Source organism: Glandiceps talaboti, chromosome 4 (genome assembly GCF_964340395.1).
Source record: "Glandiceps talaboti chromosome 4, keGlaTala1.1, whole genome shotgun sequence".
NCBI classification, from domain to species: Eukaryota; Metazoa; Hemichordata; class Enteropneusta; family Spengelidae; genus Glandiceps; species Glandiceps talaboti.
In genome coordinates, this window is record NC_135552.1 from 621,414 (window position 1) to 638,211 (window position 16,798).

At 38.5% G+C, this 16,798-nt stretch overlaps 1 protein-coding gene across 1 annotated transcript in view; it reads right to left on the reverse strand.

Annotated features, from left to right (window-relative positions):
* Window positions 1–16,798, reverse strand: part of LOC144434676 (integrin alpha-6-like) — a 207,381-nt gene that overhangs the window by 73,409 nt on the left and 117,174 nt on the right. The gene's annotated exons all lie outside the window — the stretch shown is intronic.

The window sequence follows — 16,798 nt, forward strand, 5'->3', positions numbered from 1 at the left end:
ATAAGACGTAGCTCTACTGTCACTGGTCTTATAAGATGTAGCTCTACTGTCACCACTGTTATAAGACATACCTCTACTGTCACTGGTCTTATAAGACATACCTCTACTGTCACTGGTCTTATAAGACGTAGCTCTACTGTCACTGGTCTTATAAGACGTAGCTCTACTGTCACTGGTCTTATAAGACGTAGCTCTACTGTCACTGGTCTTATAAGACGTATCTCTACTGTCACTGGTCTTATAAGATGTAGCTCTACTGTCACCACTGTTATAAGACATACCTCTACTGTCACTGGTCTTATAAGACGTATCTCTACTGTCACTGGTCTTATAAGACGTAGCTCTACTGTCACTGGTCTTATAAGACATAGCTCTACTGTCACTGGTCTTATAAGACGTAGCTCTACTGTCACTGAATCTTACAAGACGTATCTCTACTGTCACTGGTCTTATAAGACATATCTCTACTGTCACTGGTCTTATAAGACATATCTCTACTGTCACTGGTCTTATAAGACGTAGCTCTACTGTCACTGAATCTTACAAGACGTATCTCTACTGTCACTGGTCTTATAAGACATACCTCTACTGTCACTGGTCTTATAAGACGTAGCTCTACTGTCACTGAATCTTACAAGACGTATCTCTACTGTCACTGGTCTTATAAGACATATCTCTACTGTCACTGGTCTTATAAGACATATCTCTACTGTCACTGGTCTTATAAGACATATCTCTACTGTCACTGGTCTTATAAGACATATCTCTACTGTCACTGGTCTTATAAGACGTAGCTCTACTGTCACTGAATCTTACAAGACCTAGCTCTACTGTCACTGGTCTTATAAGACATATCTCTACTGTCACTGGTTTTATAAGACGTATCTCTACTGTCACTGGTCTTATAAGACATATCTCTACTGTCACTGGTCTTATAAGACATATCTCTACTGTCACTGGTCTTATAAGACATATCTCTACTGTCACTGGTCTTATAAGACGTAGCTCTACTGTCACTGAATCTTACAAGACGTATCTCTACTGTCACTGGTCTTATAAGACATATCTCTACTGTCACTGGTCTTATAAGACATATCTCTACTGTCACTGGTCTTATAAGACATATCTCTACTGTCACTGGTCTTATAAGACATATCTCTACTGTCACTGGTTTTATAAGACATATCTCTACTGTCACTGGTCTTATAAGACATATCTTTACTGTCACTGGTCTTATAAGACATATCTCTACTGTCACTGGTCTTATAAGACGTATCTCTACTGTCACTGGTCTTATAAGACATAACTCTACTGTCACTGGTCTTACAAGACATATCTCTACTGTCACTGGTCTTATAAGACGTAGCTCTACTGTCACTGAATCTTACAAGACATATCTCTACTGTCACTGGTCTTATAAGACGTAGTTCTACTGTCAATGGTCTTATAAGACATATCTCTACTGTCACTGGTCTTATAAGACATATCTCTACTGTCACTGGTCTTATAAGACGTAGTTATACTGTCAATGGTCTTACAAGACGTAGCTTTACTGTCACTGGTCTTATAAGACATATCTCTACTGTCACTGGTCTTATAAGACATATCTCTACTGTCACTGGTCTTATAAGACGTAGCTCTACTGTCACTGGTCTTATAAGACGTATCTCTACTGTCACTGGTCTTATAAGACGTAGCTCTACTGTCACTGGTCTTATAAGACGTAGCTCTACTGTCACTGGTCTTATAAGACATATCTCTACTGTCACTGGTCTTACAAGACGTAGCTCTACTGTCACTGGTCTTATAAGACGTAGCTCTCCTGTCACTGGTCTTATAAGATGTAGCTTTACTGTCACTGGTCTTATAAGACATATCTCTACTGTCACTGGTTTTATAAGACATATCTCTACTATCACTGGTTTTATAAGACATATCTCTACTATCACTGGTTTTATAAGACATATCTCTACTGTCACCGGTCTTATAAGACGTAGCTCTACTGTCACTGGTCTTATAAGACATATCTCTACTGTCACTGGTTTTATAAGACATATCTCTACTGTCACTGGTCTTATAAGACGTAGCTCTACAGTCACTGGTCTTATAAGACATATCTCTACTGTCACTGGTCTTATAAGACATATCTCTACTGTCACTGGTCTTATAAGACAAATCTCTACTGTCACCACTGTTATGAGACATATCTCTACGGTCACTGGTCTTATAAGACATATCTCTACTGTCACCACTGTTATGAGACATATCTCTACTGTCACTGGTCTTATAAGACATATCTCTACTGTCACTGGTCTTATAAGACATATCTCTACTGTCACTGGTCTTATAAGACGTAGCTCTACTGTCACTGAATCTTACAAGACGTATCTCTACTGTCACTGGTCTTATAAGACATATCTCTACTGTCACTGGTCTTATAAGACATATCTCTACTGTCACTGGTCTTATAAGACGTAGCTCTACTGTCACTGAATCTTACAAGACGTATCTCTACTGTCACTGGTCTTATAAGACATATCTCTACTGTCACTGGTCTTATAAGACATATCTCTACTGTCACTGGTCTTATAAGATGTATCTCTACTGTCACTGGTCTTATAAGACGTTGCTCTACTGTCACTGGTCTTATAAGACATATCTCTACTGTCACTGGTCTTATAAGACGTAGCTCTATTGTCACTGAATCTTACAAGACATATCTCTACTGTCACTGGTCTTATAAGACATATCTCTACTGTCACTGGTCTTATAAGACATATCTCTACTGTCACTGGTTTTATAAGACATATCTCTACTGTCACTGGTCTTATAAGACATATCTTTACTGTCACTGGTCTTATAAGACATATCTCTACTGTCACTGGTCTTATAAGACGTATCTCTACTGTCACTGGTCTTATAAGACATAACTCTACTGTCACTGGTCTTACAAGACATATCTCTACTGTCACTGGTCTTATAAGACGTAGCTCTACTGTCACTGAATCTTACAAGACATATCTCTACTGTCACTGGTCTTATAAGACGTAGTTCTACTGTCAATGGTCTTATAAGACATATCTCTACTGTCACTGGTCTTATAAGACATATCTCTACTGTCACTGGTCTTATAAGACGTAGTTATACTGTCAATGGTCTTACAAGACGTAGCTTTACTGTCACTGGTCTTATAAGACATATCTCTACTGTCACTGGTCTTATAAGACATATCTCTACTGTCACTGGTCTTATAAGACGTAGCTCTACTGTCACTGGTCTTATAAGACGTATCTCTACTGTCACTGGTCTTATAAGACGTAGCTCTACTGTCACTGGTCTTATAAGACGTAGCTCTACTGTCACTGGTCTTATAAGACGTAGCTCTACTGTCACTGGTTTTATAAGACATATCTCTACTGTCACTGGTCTTATAAGACATAGCTCTACTGTCACTGAATCTTACAAGATGTACCTCTACTGTCACTGAATCTTACAAGACGTATCTCTACTGTCACTGGTCTTATAAGACGTAGCTCTACTGTCACTGGTCTTATAAGACATATCTCTACTGTCACTGGTCTTATAAGACATAGCTCTACTGTCACTGAATCTTACAAGATGTACCTCTACTGTCACTGAATCTTACAAGACGTATCTCTACTGTCACTGGTCTTATAAGACGTAGCTCTACTGTCACTGGTCTTATAAGACATATCTCTACTGTCACTGGTCTTATAAGACGTAGCTCTACTGTCACTGGTCTTATAAGATGTAGCTCTACTGTCACCACTGTTATAAGACATACCTCTACTGTCACTGGTCTTATAAGACATACCTCTACTGTCACTGGTCTTATAAGACGTAGCTCTACTGTCACTGGTCTTATAAGACGTAGCTCTACTGTCACTGGTCTTATAAGACGTAGCTCTACTGTCACTGGTCTTATAAGACGTATCTCTACTGTCACTGGTCTTATAAGATGTAGCTCTACTGTCACCACTGTTATAAGACATACCTCTACTGTCACTGGTCTTATAAGACGTATCTCTACTGTCACTGGTCTTATAAGACGTAGCTCTACTGTCACTGGTCTTATAAGACATAGCTCTACTGTCACTGGTCTTATAAGACGTAGCTCTACTGTCACTGAATCTTACAAGACGTATCTCTACTGTCACTGGTCTTATAAGACATATCTCTACTGTCACTGGTCTTATAAGACATATCTCTACTGTCACTGGTCTTATAAGACGTAGCTCTACTGTCACTGAATCTTACAAGACGTATCTCTACTGTCACTGGTCTTATAAGACATACCTCTACTGTCACTGGTCTTATAAGACGTAGCTCTACTGTCACTGAATCTTACAAGACGTATCTCTACTGTCACTGGTCTTATAAGACATATCTCTACTGTCACTGGTCTTATAAGACATATCTCTACTGTCACTGGTCTTATAAGACATATCTCTACTGTCACTGGTCTTATAAGACATATCTCTACTGTCACTGGTCTTATAAGACGTAGCTCTACTGTCACTGAATCTTACAAGACCTAGCTCTACTGTCACTGGTCTTATAAGACATATCTCTACTGTCACTGGTTTTATAAGACGTATCTCTACTGTCACTGGTCTTATAAGACATATCTCTACTGTCACTGGTCTTATAAGACATATCTCTACTGTCACTGGTCTTATAAGACATATCTCTACTGTCACTGGTCTTATAAGACGTAGCTCTACTGTCACTGAATCTTACAAGACGTATCTCTACTGTCACTGGTCTTATAAGACATATCTCTACTGTCACTGGTCTTATAAGACATATCTCTACTGTCACTGGTCTTATAAGACATATCTCTACTGTCACTGGTCTTATAAGACATATCTCTACTGTCACTGGTTTTATAAGACATATCTCTACTGTCACTGGTCTTATAAGACATATCTTTACTGTCACTGGTCTTATAAGACATATCTCTACTGTCACTGGTCTTATAAGACGTATCTCTACTGTCACTGGTCTTATAAGACATAACTCTACTGTCACTGGTCTTACAAGACATATCTCTACTGTCACTGGTCTTATAAGACGTAGCTCTACTGTCACTGAATCTTACAAGACATATCTCTACTGTCACTGGTCTTATAAGACGTAGTTCTACTGTCAATGGTCTTATAAGACATATCTCTACTGTCACTGGTCTTATAAGACATATCTCTACTGTCACTGGTCTTATAAGACGTAGTTATACTGTCAATGGTCTTACAAGACGTAGCTTTACTGTCACTGGTCTTATAAGACATATCTCTACTGTCACTGGTCTTATAAGACATATCTCTACTGTCACTGGTCTTACAAGACGTAGCTCTACTGTCACTGGTCTTATAAGACGTAGCTCTCCTGTCACTGGTCTTATAAGATGTAGCTTTACTGTCACTGGTCTTATAAGACATATCTCTACTGTCACTGGTTTTATAAGACATATCTCTACTATCACTGGTTTTATAAGACATATCTCTACTATCACTGGTTTTATAAGACATATCTCTACTGTCACCGGTCTTATAAGACGTAGCTCTACTGTCACTGGTCTTATAAGACATATCTCTACTGTCACTGGTTTTATAAGACATATCTCTACTGTCACTGGTCTTATAAGACGTAGCTCTACAGTCACTGGTCTTATAAGACATATCTCTACTGTCACTGGTCTTATAAGACATATCTCTACTGTCACTGGTCTTATAAGACAAATCTCTACTGTCACCACTGTTATGAGACATATCTCTACGGTCACTGGTCTTATAAGACATATCTCTACTGTCACCACTGTTATGAGACATATCTCTACTGTCACTGGTCTTATAAGACATATCTCTACTGTCACTGGTCTTATAAGACATATCTCTACTGTCACTGGTCTTATAAGACGTAGCTCTACTGTCACTGAATCTTACAAGACGTATCTCTACTGTCACTGGTCTTATAAGACATATCTCTACTGTCACTGGTCTTATAAGACATATCTCTACTGTCACTGGTCTTATAAGACGTAGCTCTACTGTCACTGAATCTTACAAGACGTATCTCTACTGTCACTGGTCTTATAAGACATATCTCTACTGTCACTGGTCTTATAAGACATATCTCTACTGTCACTGGTCTTATAAGATGTATCTCTACTGTCACTGGTCTTATAAGACGTTGCTCTACTGTCACTGGTCTTATAAGACATATCTCTACTGTCACTGGTCTTATAAGACGTAGCTCTATTGTCACTGAATCTTACAAGACATATCTCTACTGTCACTGGTCTTATAAGACATATCTCTACTGTCACTGGTCTTATAAGACATATCTCTACTGTCACTGGTTTTATAAGACATATCTCTACTGTCACTGGTCTTATAAGACATATCTTTACTGTCACTGGTCTTATAAGACATATCTCTACTGTCACTGGTCTTATAAGACGTATCTCTACTGTCACTGGTCTTATAAGACATAACTCTACTGTCACTGGTCTTACAAGACATATCTCTACTGTCACTGGTCTTATAAGACGTAGCTCTACTGTCACTGAATCTTACAAGACATATCTCTACTGTCACTGGTCTTATAAGACGTAGTTCTACTGTCAATGGTCTTATAAGACATATCTCTACTGTCACTGGTCTTATAAGACATATCTCTACTGTCACTGGTCTTATAAGACGTAGTTATACTGTCAATGGTCTTACAAGACGTAGCTTTACTGTCACTGGTCTTATAAGACATATCTCTACTGTCACTGGTCTTATAAGACATATCTCTACTGTCACTGGTCTTATAAGACGTAGCTCTACTGTCACTGGTCTTATAAGACGTATCTCTACTGTCACTGGTCTTATAAGACGTAGCTCTACTGTCACTGGTCTTATAAGACGTAGCTCTACTGTCACTGGTCTTATAAGACGTAGCTCTACTGTCACTGGTTTTATAAGACATATCTCTACTGTCACTGGTCTTATAAGACATAGCTCTACTGTCACTGAATCTTACAAGATGTACCTCTACTGTCACTGAATCTTACAAGACGTATCTCTACTGTCACTGGTCTTATAAGACGTAGCTCTACTGTCACTGGTCTTATAAGACATATCTCTACTGTCACTGGTCTTATAAGACATAGCTCTACTGTCACTGAATCTTACAAGATGTACCTCTACTGTCACTGAATCTTACAAGACGTATCTCTACTGTCACTGGTCTTATAAGACGTAGCTCTACTGTCACTGGTCTTATAAGACATATCTCTACTGTCACTGGTCTTATAAGACGTAGCTCTACTGTCACTGGTCTTATAAGATGTAGCTCTACTGTCACCACTGTTATAAGACATACCTCTACTGTCACTGGTCTTATAAGACATACCTCTACTGTCACTGGTCTTATAAGACGTAGCTCTACTGTCACTGGTCTTATAAGACGTAGCTCTACTGTCACTGGTCTTATAAGACGTAGCTCTACTGTCACTGGTCTTATAAGACGTATCTCTACTGTCACTGGTCTTATAAGATGTAGCTCTACTGTCACCACTGTTATAAGACATACCTCTACTGTCACTGGTCTTATAAGACGTATCTCTACTGTCACTGGTCTTATAAGACGTAGCTCTACTGTCACTGGTCTTATAAGACATAGCTCTACTGTCACTGGTCTTATAAGACGTAGCTCTACTGTCACTGAATCTTACAAGACGTATCTCTACTGTCACTGGTCTTATAAGACATATCTCTACTGTCACTGGTCTTATAAGACATATCTCTACTGTCACTGGTCTTATAAGACGTAGCTCTACTGTCACTGAATCTTACAAGACGTATCTCTACTGTCACTGGTCTTATAAGACATACCTCTACTGTCACTGGTCTTATAAGACGTAGCTCTACTGTCACTGAATCTTACAAGACGTATCTCTACTGTCACTGGTCTTATAAGACATATCTCTACTGTCACTGGTCTTATAAGACATATCTCTACTGTCACTGGTCTTATAAGACATATCTCTACTGTCACTGGTCTTATAAGACATATCTCTACTGTCACTGGTCTTATAAGACGTAGCTCTACTGTCACTGAATCTTACAAGACCTAGCTCTACTGTCACTGGTCTTATAAGACATATCTCTACTGTCACTGGTTTTATAAGACGTATCTCTACTGTCACTGGTCTTATAAGACATATCTCTACTGTCACTGGTCTTATAAGACATATCTCTACTGTCACTGGTCTTATAAGACATATCTCTACTGTCACTGGTCTTATAAGACGTAGCTCTACTGTCACTGAATCTTACAAGACGTATCTCTACTGTCACTGGTCTTATAAGACATATCTCTACTGTCACTGGTCTTATAAGACATATCTCTACTGTCACTGGTCTTATAAGACATATCTCTACTGTCACTGGTCTTATAAGACATATCTCTACTGTCACTGGTTTTATAAGACATATCTCTACTGTCACTGGTCTTATAAGACATATCTTTACTGTCACTGGTCTTATAAGACATATCTCTACTGTCACTGGTCTTATAAGACGTATCTCTACTGTCACTGGTCTTATAAGACATAACTCTACTGTCACTGGTCTTACAAGACATATCTCTACTGTCACTGGTCTTATAAGACGTAGCTCTACTGTCACTGAATCTTACAAGACATATCTCTACTGTCACTGGTCTTATAAGACGTAGTTCTACTGTCAATGGTCTTATAAGACATATCTCTACTGTCACTGGTCTTATAAGACATATCTCTACTGTCACTGGTCTTATAAGACGTAGTTATACTGTCAATGGTCTTACAAGACGTAGCTTTACTGTCACTGGTCTTATAAGACATATCTCTACTGTCACTGGTCTTATAAGACATATCTCTACTGTCACTGGTCTTATAAGACGTAGCTCTACTGTCACTGGTCTTATAAGACGTATCTCTACTGTCACTGGTCTTATAAGACGTAGCTCTACTGTCACTGGTCTTATAAGACGTAGCTCTACTGTCACTGGTCTTATAAGACATATCTCTACTGTCACTGGTCTTACAAGACGTAGCTCTACTGTCACTGGTCTTATAAGACGTAGCTCTCCTGTCACTGGTCTTATAAGATGTAGCTTTACTGTCACTGGTCTTATAAGACATATCTCTACTGTCACTGGTTTTATAAGACATATCTCTACTATCACTGGTTTTATAAGACATATCTCTACTATCACTGGTTTTATAAGACATATCTCTACTGTCACCGGTCTTATAAGACGTAGCTCTACTGTCACTGGTCTTATAAGACATATCTCTACTGTCACTGGTTTTATAAGACATATCTCTACTGTCACTGGTCTTATAAGACGTAGCTCTACAGTCACTGGTCTTATAAGACATATCTCTACTGTCACTGGTCTTATAAGACATATCTCTACTGTCACTGGTCTTATAAGACAAATCTCTACTGTCACCACTGTTATGAGACATATCTCTACGGTCACTGGTCTTATAAGACATATCTCTACTGTCACCACTGTTATGAGACATATCTCTACTGTCACTGGTCTTATAAGACATATCTCTACTGTCACTGGTCTTATAAGACATATCTCTACTGTCACTGGTCTTATAAGACGTAGCTCTACTGTCACTGAATCTTACAAGACGTATCTCTACTGTCACTGGTCTTATAAGACATATCTCTACTGTCACTGGTCTTATAAGACATATCTCTACTGTCACTGGTCTTATAAGACGTAGCTCTACTGTCACTGAATCTTACAAGACGTATCTCTACTGTCACTGGTCTTATAAGACATATCTCTACTGTCACTGGTCTTATAAGACATATCTCTACTGTCACTGGTCTTATAAGATGTATCTCTACTGTCACTGGTCTTATAAGACGTTGCTCTACTGTCACTGGTCTTATAAGACATATCTCTACTGTCACTGGTCTTATAAGACGTAGCTCTATTGTCACTGAATCTTACAAGACGTATCTCTACTGTCACTGGTCTTATAAGACATATCTCTACTGTCACTGGTCTTATAAGACATATCTCTACTGTCACTGGTCTTATAAGACGTAGCTCTACTGTCACTGAATCTTACAAGACGTATCTCTACTGTCACTGGTCTTATAAGACATATCTCTACTGTCACTGGTCTTATAAGACGTAGCTCTACTGTCACTGAATCTTACAAGACGTATCTCTACTGTCACTGGTCTTATAAGACATATCTCTACTGTCACTGGTCTTATAAGACATATCTCTACTGTCACTGGTCTTATAAGACATATCTCTACTGTCACTGGTCTTATAAGACATATCTCTACTGTCACTGGTCTTATAAGACGTAGCTCTACTGTCACTGAATCTTACAAGACCTAGCTCTACTGTCACTGGTCTTATAAGACATATCTCTACTGTCACTGGTTTTATAAGACGTATCTCTACTGTCACTGGTCTTATAAGACATATCTCTACTGTCACTGGTCTTATAAGACATATCTCTACTGTCACTGGTCTTATAAGACGTAGCTCTACTGTCACTGAATCTTACAAGACGTATCTCTACTGTCACTGGTCTTATAAGACATATCTCTACTGTCACTGGTCTTATAAGACATATCTCTACTGTCACTGGTCTTATAAGACATATCTCTACTGTCACTGGTTTTATAAGACATATCTCTACTGTCACTGGTCTTATAAGACATATCTTTACTGTCACTGGTCTTATAAGACATATCTCTACTGTCACTGGTCTTATAAGACATATCTCTACTGTCACCACTGTTATGAGACATATCTCTACGGTCACTGGTCTTATAAGACGTAGCTCTACTGTCAATGGTCTTACAAGACGTAGCTTTACTGTCACTGGTCTTATAAGACATATCTCTACTGTCACTGGTCTTATAAGACGTATCTCTACTGTCACTGGTCTTATAAGACGTAGCTCTACTGTCACTGGTCTTATAAGACGTATCTCTACTGTCACTGGTCTTATAAGACGTAGCTCTACTGTCACTGGTCTTATAAGACATAGCTCTACTGTCACTGGTCTTATAAGACGTAGCTCTACTGTCACTGAATCTTACAAGACGTATCTCTACTGTCACTGGTCTTATAAGACATATCTCTACTGTCACTGGTCTTATAAGACATATCTCTACTGTCACTGGTCTTATAAGACGTAGCTCTACTGTCACTGAATCTTACAAGACGTATCTCTACTGTCACTGGTCTTATAAGACATACCTCTACTGTCACTGGTCTTATAAGACATATCTCTACTGTCACTGGTCTTATAAGACGTATCTCTACTGTCACTGGTCTTATAAGACGTAGCTCTACTGTCACTGGTCTTATAAGACATATCTCTACTGTCACTGGTCTTATAAGACATATCTCTACTGTCACTGGTCTTATAAGACGTAGCTCTACTGTCACTGAATCTTACAAGACGTATCTCTACTGTCACTGGTCTTATAAGACATATCTCTACTGTCACTGGTCTTATAAGACATATCTCTACTGTCACTGGTCTTAAAAGACATATCTCTACTGTCACTGGTCTTATAAGACATATCTCTACTGTCACTGGTCTTATAAGACGTAGCTCTACTGTCACTGAATCTTACAAGACCTAGTTCTACTGTCACTGGTCTTATAAGACATATCTCTACTGTCACTGGTTTTATAAGACGTATCTCTACTGTCACTGGTCTTATAAGACATATCTCTACTGTCACTGGTCTTATAAGACATATCTCTACTGTCACTGGTCTTATAAGACATATCTCTACTGTCACTGGTCTTATAAGACGTAGCTCTACTGTCACTGAATCTTACAAGACGTATCTCTACTGTCACTGGTCTTATAAGACATATCTCTACTGTCACTGGTCTTATAAGACATATCTCTACTGTCACTGGTCTTATAAGACATATCTCTACTGTCACTGGTTTTATAAGACATATCTCTACTGTCACTGGTCTTATAAGACATATCTTTACTGTCACTGGTCTTATAAGACATATCTCTACTGTCACTGGTCTTATAAGACGTATCTCTACTGTCACTGGTCTTATAAGACATAACTCTACTGTCACTGGTCTTACAAGACATATCTCTACTGTCACTGGTCTTATAAGACGTAGCTCTACTGTCACTGAATCTTACAAGACATATCTCTACTGTCACTGGTCTTATAAGACGTAGTTCTACTGTCAATGGTCTTATAAGACATATCTCTACTGTCACTGGTCTTATAAGACATATCTCTACTGTCACTGGTCTTATAAGACGTAGTTATACTGTCAATGGTCTTACAAGACGTAGCTTTACTGTCACTGGTCTTATAAGACATATCTCTACTGTCACTGGTCTTATAAGACATATCTCTACTGTCACTGGTCTTATAAGACGTAGCTCTACTGTCACTGGTCTTATAAGACGTATCTCTACTGTCACTGGTCTTATAAGACGTAGCTCTACTGTCACTGGTTTTATAAGACATATCTCTACTGTCACTGGTCTTATAAGACATAGCTCTACTGTCACTGAATCTTACAAGATGTACCTCTACTGTCACTGAATCTTACAAGACGTATCTCTACTGTCACTGGTCTTATAAGACGTAGCTCTACTGTCACTGGTCTTATAAGACATATCTCTACTGTCACTGGTCTTATAAGACATAGCTCTACTGTCACTGAATCTTACAAGATGTACCTCTACTGTCACTGAATCTTACAAGACGTATCTCTACTGTCACTGGTCTTATAAGACGTAGCTCTACTGTCACTGGTCTTATAAGACATATCTCTACTGTCACTGGTCTTATAAGACGTAGCTCTACTGTCACTGGTCTTATAAGATGTAGCTCTACTGTCACCACTGTTATAAGACATACCTCTACTGTCACTGGTCTTATAAGACATACCTCTACTGTCACTGGTCTTATAAGACGTAGCTCTACTGTCACTGGTCTTATAAGACGTAGCTCTACTGTCACTGGTCTTATAAGACGTAGCTCTACTGTCACTGGTCTTATAAGACGTATCTCTACTGTCACTGGTCTTATAAGACATATCTCTACTGTCACTGGTCTTATAAGACGTAGCTCTACTGTCACTGGTCTTACAAGACATATCTCTACTGTCACTGGTCTTATAAGACATATCTCTACTGTCACTGGTCTTATAAGACGTAGCTCTACTGTCACTGGTCTTACAAGACATATCTCTACTGTCACTGGTCTTACAAGACATATCTCTACTGTCACTGGTCTTATAAGACATGGCTCTACTGTCACTGGTCTTATAAGACGTATCTCTACTGTCACTGGTCTTATAAGACATATCTCTACTGTCACTGGTCTTATAAGACATGGCTCTACTGTCACTGGTCTTATAAGACGTATCTCTACTGTCACTGGTCTTATAAGACATATCTCTACTGTCACTGGTCTTACAAGACTTACCTCTACTGTCACTGGTCTTATAAGACGTAGCTCTACTGTCACTGGTCTTACAAGACATATCTCTACTGTCACTGGTCTTATAAGACGTATATCTACTGTCACTGGTCTTATAAGACACATCTCTACTGTCACTGGTCTTATAAGACGTAGCTCTACTGTCACTGGTCTTACAAGACATATCTCTACTATCACTGGTCTTATAAGACACATCTCTACTGTCATTGGTCTTATAAGACATATCTCTACTGTCACTGGTCTCATAAGACGTATCTCTACTGTCACTGGTTTTATAAGACATATCTCTACTGTCACTGGTATTATAAGACATACCTCTACTGTCACTGGTCTTATAAGACGTATCTCTACTGTCACTGAAACATAACTGTAAACTAATTGTTTGGTTTTTGTTTGCCGTAGGTGCGGGAAAAATTGCAAAAATATTAACAAATACCGACATATAAAGTCATGTGTATGGTCTTCTGGATGCCAACATGTGGTTGCACATTCCACTGTCTTTCAAGTTTGCCTTCTGAATGCGTAACTAAACACAACTTTGTACGCGTCATTACATGTATACCTGCACAATATTACTCCCGTACATGTACGTGATCTAACGTGCATCTAAATCTCTCTATTGTCCTACACTGTGAACAATATTACATATGTACTACTGTGTACATTGATGTACAGTCAGAAATAAAAGCGATATTTTCACTGTTGGTTGAGATTAATTAAAGCAAAGCCAATCCCTGATGAAAATAAGCAAATAAATGCATATGCGTCTTCCAGTTCGATACACACTTTTTGAACAATTTTTTGTTGGTTCATAAAGTATTGCACTATTTAATAGGCCAGTGTCAAAAGGTTACCAATTACGTTTGGTGTACATATCAAATAATAACAGAATATCACAGCCCTCGTAATGGATGGTAGGGCATACAGAAGTTATTTTCATGAGTGATTCAGTTTGTTCTGCCGCTGTATTTTCACAAGCAATAGCGAGTGAAAATACAGCAGAATAAACAGAATCACATCCATTGCGAGGCCATGGTTTCTGCCATAGTATTGCGTTACCTGTGGGTAAACATATTTTTTGTAGCTGTACACATAATAAATCAAATCAAATAAATTTTTGGGTCTGCAGCACAAAAGCATCACCCGCATCAGTGATTACAATTTCAATCTGTTTCTGTACTGCTCATGGATAATATCAAGCACTGATTAAGCTGAACAATGTCAATTATTGGTATTTTAACAATAATCTGTGAATATATTGTGGCTGGCTTATCAAAATATGATATTCCAGTTACAACTACTAGTACTACAGTTTTAACATTGATGAGATTCAAAACCTAGCTTTCACTCAAGACTTAAACTTGTCACTACACAACCTACAGACAATATTAACCACTCATTAACAGATACAATGTTTTTTTAATAAGTAATTGACCAAAAAAATACCGCCAATGGCATTGTAGCACAACTGTACAGTTTTTAAAAAGTCTTTCCATATGCTAGTCCATGCTAACAGTAGGTGTTCATTTGCTGAATGACTATCCAGTTGCCTATCCAACCATGTTGCTATCTTTCGATACATGCTATCATTTGGCTGTTGCTATGGGTGTGGTCATGTTTGCTAGGGCCAATTTGTCAAAATGTTTTGAAGAAAATATGCAGAATAACACTCAGAAACATCTCACCAAGTTTCAGACTCACTGACCAAGTACTTTTTGAGATAAAAGTTTTGACCAAAAATGAACATTTTTACACCTAATTTGTATATCAATCATTGTATGCTAAATACTTCTTCATCCATACATCCCTAGATGCATTCCCATTAAATTTCAGCCCAATCTGCTCACTAGTTTTGGAATTAGAGATTTTTAACCAAAGAGACACATTTTTAGCCCTAATTTGCATATTACTGATGGAATCATCATGTCATGAACAAATCTTACTTTACACCCCCTAAGAATGTTCCCACCATATTTCGCACCAATCTGCCCAGTAGTTTCTGAGTTTAAGTTTTTTTACCAAAAATCACATTTTTTGACCCAAATCACAGACCTATGATGCGATCATTTTGATTTGAACAATTTCCCAACTAGACACCCAAGGTAATGAACCCACCAAATATCATGGCAATTGGTTCAGTGGTATTTTACTTTTAGTTTCTCTCTCACACACACGCACACACGCACGCACGCACACACGCACGCACGCACTCACGCACGCACGCACACACACACGCACACACGCACGCACACACACACACACACACACACACACACACACACACACACACACATACACCGGGCGATCCCTATAGCACTACTGAACCTCAGTTCAGTTGTGCTAAAAAGTAATTGATGAAAAAATGTCCCAGTTCCAGCTAGTGCAGGTTTAATCAGATTTAAACTGACTGCCTTCCATAAGGGTCGGGTAGTCTTGCAATGTCATGATTTATGCAAGAAATTTAGCTCTATATCTGTGATTTTTCAAGTCCCAGTGAAAGTTATTTGTCAAAAATGTTGTTCAAATGCCCGCCACTTATTCTCAGCACAGGAAAGCTTGCCATCCTTGACTTTACTTGGCTTTGTCACATATAGTTTTTGTCCCACTAACACCACCATCGCCATGCGTGTGTTGAAATTCCTTCTGTCCCACTAAATTCACCACAGGTTTGCAAGTCGGTTTGTCTACTCATCGCATGTAGACTATTTTACACTCCTGCATAGCTCTATCAGTGTCGCCGTCAATCAAAATAGAAATATATTTAGCTTCATTTCTGATATCGTTAGCTAAGTCATTCCTAATTCATCCAGCAATTGTTCCAATTATCTATGGGCATTTCTGAGTGTTATTATAGGTTGGATTTAATACTGACGCCATTTTTTTCTGAGCAGTAGCAATAACTCAGAAATAGTGAAAATGGCAGTTCTTGTTTGGCTATCAGCCACTGGTTTTGCTAAACACGTCTTTGAATTGCAAAATGGTTTTCTTTGCAATATATGCGATCATTTGGCTGTTGCTATGGGTGTAGTCATGTTGCTAGACATATTTGCAAACATTTTTTGAATGTTTGTTCACTTGTCTATTAATCCCTGTTGTTATCTTTGCAATATATGTGATCATTTGGCTGTTGCTATGGGCGTGGATTTGTTGCTAGGCATATTTACATTCATTTTACGAATGTTTATTTACTTATCTACTAATCCCTGTTATCTTTGTGAAATACACCACCTTTTGGCTGTTGCTATGGGCGT